At 42.7% G+C, this 4682-nt stretch overlaps 1 pseudogene; it reads left to right on the top strand.

Moving 5' to 3' along the window:
• The first annotated feature begins 3021 nt into the window (after positions 1–3021).
• Positions 3022–3783, top strand: LOC147460107 (uncharacterized; annotated as a pseudogene).
• Positions 3784–4682: the final 899 nt, after the last annotated feature.

The raw sequence follows: 4682 nt of genomic DNA, 5'->3' as shown, positions 1-4682 counted from the left end.
TTGGTCGCCAAGATATTAGCCCATAAAGATTCATCGGGGGCCGCTTCCGGACCAATCCGCCGCGGTCCGCTCGATCAGTGTGCTATTTTGGAATTTTGAGCAGCATCCAGGGTTTTGAACGCAGTAGAATAAGTGCTTGAGGTAATAGTGCTTTGGTTGAGATATATGCTGGATGTGATGCACTTCAGAGAGCACATTAATTGCTTGAGCGGAATCTCTTTTAAGGTCGTCTCTTGATACGGGCAGCAAATTTCATGATGAGGTTGCTCGACGGGGGCTAGTAGGGAAAGATGTTACGCTTATCAATGCCTTGCCCGGTATTGTAAATGAGTGACGCCTTTACAGAAGCATCATATGCATGCCAAATGTGGTTATGTGTGCCATTAGTTACGAAAGCACAAAAAGATCTTGATGAGCTCATTGTGTGAAATGACGACTCATGGAGTGCATTGAGTGCATGTGGCTTGGGCAATATGTAGGCCTAATGTGGTGCCCGAAGGCCGCCCACCCAATAAGGAGCTAAATAATATGGCCGCCCATGAGTTTTAGGATTATGTCCGCCCAATTGAATAAAGGCCGACCAATGCAAACAATTAAGGGCTACCCATTAAACGGCTTTAGTGTGTAAAAAGGGAAGAAAAACCGTGGACATGGTGGGCAAGCAGGGAATAGAGGCACACACAGGGAAAGGAGGTCGCGCTGACCTGTATGAGGCTCGGACGAGCTCGCAGCGAGGAAGAAAGAGTCTCAGCTTGGCATGGTGCATGTTTTTAGGCCCGATTTTTCCAGGAACGGCGCCGATAAAAATTCGCACCTGCCACGTCATTGAGCCGCTTTTCCCGCGCCACGTCAGTCACGGCGTCGTGACTACGTGGTGGGGGCAATTTTTTTGGAGAGACTTCTTTTAGGGCTATCAACGAAGGGTACAAGGAGGAGGTGATGAGGATTGCAGGGAGGAGTTAACGAGGAGCAGGAACGAGGCCATGAAAAGGGGATTGCAAGGAGGTGAAGCTTGGGCAAGGAAGGCTTGTGCTCTCTCTCTCGCTCTCATCCTCGGAGCATACGAAGCTTGATAACGAGGTGTTATTTCTCTCTCTCGTTCTAGAGCTAAAGAAGAGGCAAGGAAGGCTCGTGCTCTCTCTCTCGCTCTCATGCTCGGCAAGACAAAGGAGGCAAAGCTCTCTCTCTCATATGGAAGGGAAAAGGGGGTATTTCTCTCCCACGATGGTAAATAAGGAAGGGCAAAGAGATCTCTCTCTCTCTTGAGCTTGAGCTTGAACGAAGGAAAGGACCAAAGATATTTTCTCTCTCTCCCTCTCGAGCTTGAACTAGAAGCTTGAGCAAGCCGAGCATGAGGGAAGTTTAGAGCAAGGCCGAGGTAGAAGCAAGATAATTCAAAGCAAGGAGATATAACAAAGGTAAGGAAAGCAAGGAGGGCTCGCAGCAAAAGAGGAAAGAGCTCCTTCTCTCTCATTCTCATCCTCGGAGCAAGCAAAGTTTGTTCTCTCTCTCTCTCTCTCTCTCTCTCTCTCTCTCTCTCTCTCTCTCTCTCTCTCTCTCTCTCTCTCTACGAGCATAAGTCAAGCATAAAGAAAAAGGTACCCAAATACAAGGTTTTACTCTCTCGCTTTCAACCTTGGTAAAGTAAGGAAGGTGGAGCGGGAGAAAGTGGTGAAGCAAGGAAGGCGGAGCAGGAGAAAAGTAAAGAAGCAAATAAGCTGATTCCATCGAACTCGTTCATCAAGGGCACATAGAGCCTGAAGATAATTAAAGCAAATTTGCAGCTTATTGTTGGTTTGAGGCAGTAGGCTAGAGAAAGCTCTTGAGTGCTATCAAAGCAGGGAAAGACCGACATAGAAAGATAAAATTTATAGAACCTAAGGTCAGTTGAAGCAGATAAAGCAGCAAGAGGAAATTTCCATCACCATAATCAGCTAATGTTTGATTGATCATTCTGTTAAGCCCGATGTCATTAACGGCCCGGGTAGTTCTGTAAAGCGGGAGCTTAAACTCCTAGTTAGCAGATGATCCAAGTGACGGTGCTGTTAACAGCCTGCCTTGGCTAAAGATTAAGTTGTATTCGAACATATTAATCAATTAATTGATGATTACATTAGGGCCAAAAATGACTCAAAAAGGGTTGTTTGTTAATCTAATGATTAAGGAATAGTCCAATAGTTATTTGACACGTATACAAAAGTATGACACTCTTGTCTCCTCTATTGTGGGTTTTGGTGGTCCTATTTTGACGGAGAACCGCTAAATGTCTTGATCACAAGGCTGAAACTGCTATATTTAGGTGCTTTCGGCGAGAGAGCTCATTAAATTTGTGGCTCAAAGCAATGAAGTCTCGTCTTTTATTCTATTTTATATTTCACAAAAGCGTTGTCAAAAGATACGAAATCTATGTCAGAAGGCTCTCAAAACAAGAGCATTAATGACAAATCACCTACTTTTTTCAAACGTATACCTTTCTCGCTCTCTAGTTTGTGAGAGGTTTTAAGTCTTTTCGTCTATACTTTCTTTCTTCTCTTAACTCTGAGTTTCCATGGCATCTTTTGCACGTCGCCCTTCACATAACATAACTTCTTGTGACTTTCATAACGTTAGAGAGGATGGTCTTTGGAAGTCCATATCTTTTCGTGTGAATGACTGGGTAACAATGCTTCCTTCATGCAAATGTGTACACAGAGTGAAGAGAACTAAACGCGATAAAGTAAAAAACCATTGGAAAGGTCGTGTTCTTGCTTTCAAAGTGACCGACAATGGCTGGCTAGCTAAGGTTCAACATGTGTACATGGCCAAGGATATGGTGTTAGACTGGGAAGAACATCCCACACTGCATTCTTACTGTAAGTACAAAAATTCACTATTTGATACAGTGAATTTTTTTCATTATCCCATTGTTTCTCATTTTTTGATTCCATTCCAGATATATTTCCTTCAACAGCTGTGGAATGGCAGCCTGTGGAGAGTCTGAGTGGGACGTTCAAAGCAATGCATAAAGGAATTGCAGATGCTATGTATGCTGACAAGCCACCTTCCTTTTACAAAACAATGGATTTTTTTGTCTATTTTTCAGAATACAAAGTTCCATCACGAGAAGGTGCATATGGAGAACTACATCAGTCACTTGATTGGGAAGCTGCTGATGCATGTACTATATCAAGCTTCAAATCCAAGATCAAAGAAGACATCCTTAAAGCTATGTCTCCGAGCAGGATATCAAGAAGGATTAAAGTTCAATGGTTCTTGCCTATACATGTCTTTGTGGCATGTTTCAAAACAATGGATTTGCAGAGGACAAAGACGATGTGGCTTAATAGAAGACTTTCTATGACTGCACTTGATAATGTTCTTGGAGACGGATGAAGCACCAAAGAAACTTTCCATATTGGTGACAATATTAGTTGTAGAGTAAGCCCAAATTCTATGTCTATCTCATATCAACTATGTCGTCAATCATTAGTTCTGGGCTACGACTATAGGAGATGGAGAAGCAAATTAGGTAGCTCAGTTTCTCTCGACTCTAAGGAAAATTGTCTAGAGTTTGAATTAAAGGTCACAGTACATCCACACACCGAGTATAGAAGCCTGATAGTAACAACAAATTGGATACTAAATGATGTTAGAGAATCTCTTGAGTTTCTTGATGAAACATCTCCCGAGTATAGATTCAAAGTGGATGAAATTGTGGTGAGCACAAGGATGGAGAATTCAACCTCTTGCATCACATGCCTTCCCCCAAAAAGAGTTGTATTTGAGCCACTTGCAAGGACTTGAAAAAACAAGTTCAATATTGTAATCACTTTGCAAATATATTTATCTTTTCTCTACTTATGTTGTTTTAAACGTACATGACATCATGATACACATTTAAGAATCGACAGTTGGTATTAAGTATTTGAAGTACAAAATTATGAATCACCAAAGGGTATATATATATATGTTCATATGGACAAAATGAACAAAAATGTACATAGCTTTTGTGGACTATTCAATCATGAAATTCCACTTTTCTTTTTGCCTGAGAGGATTCTGCATCCTCAAAGACCGTTTTCCTTTTGTGTTCAGAAGGGGGTGAAAGTTCAGGAGTGGGTGGTGGTGGTGACTTGGTAGGGGTTGGTGCTTTGGACCCCTTACGGCTTGGCACGGGTGACTTGGCAGGGGTTGGTGCTTTGGGATCCTTAGGACTAGCTGGCTTAAGTGATTTGGCAGCTTTCTTTGACAACATAAATGGTAGCTTGAAAGGTGAGCTAGGTGCCTCCCCCTTATTGTTCTTAAGTGTACGACGCTTTTGAACCTTGAATTTCAATGGTGAGTGGAATGGATGGCCCTTTGTATCTGCTCTTTTTTTTGCAGGGCTCTTAGTGGGACTCTTTCCCTTGGCAGTCTTCTTAGTGGGACTCTTCTCCTTGGCAGGGATCTTCTTTTTGGTAGGACTCTTCCCCTTGGCAGGGATCTTCTTCTTCTTGGGACTCTTCCCCTTGGCAGGACTCTTCTTGTGATCCTTTTTCTTTGTATGGATCTTTGCAGGACTTTTCTTCTTTTGATCCATTTTCCTTGCATCCAAACCTTTGGTGGCTCTACCTTTCTTTGGTGGCAAAGGAGAATCTGGATCATTTGGATTTATTGATCTTTCCAAAACCATAGAATCAGCCTTCTCTCTCACCCACGTGACC

The sequence above is a fragment of the Adiantum capillus-veneris genome, chromosome 4 (assembly GCF_014529385.1).
Source record: "Adiantum capillus-veneris isolate H3 chromosome 4, ASM1452938v2, whole genome shotgun sequence".
Taxonomy (NCBI): domain Eukaryota; kingdom Viridiplantae; phylum Streptophyta; class Polypodiopsida; order Polypodiales; family Pteridaceae; genus Adiantum; species Adiantum capillus-veneris.
The sequence above is the reverse complement of the archived record's forward strand: the minus strand, read 5'-3'. Positions and strand labels throughout refer to the sequence as shown.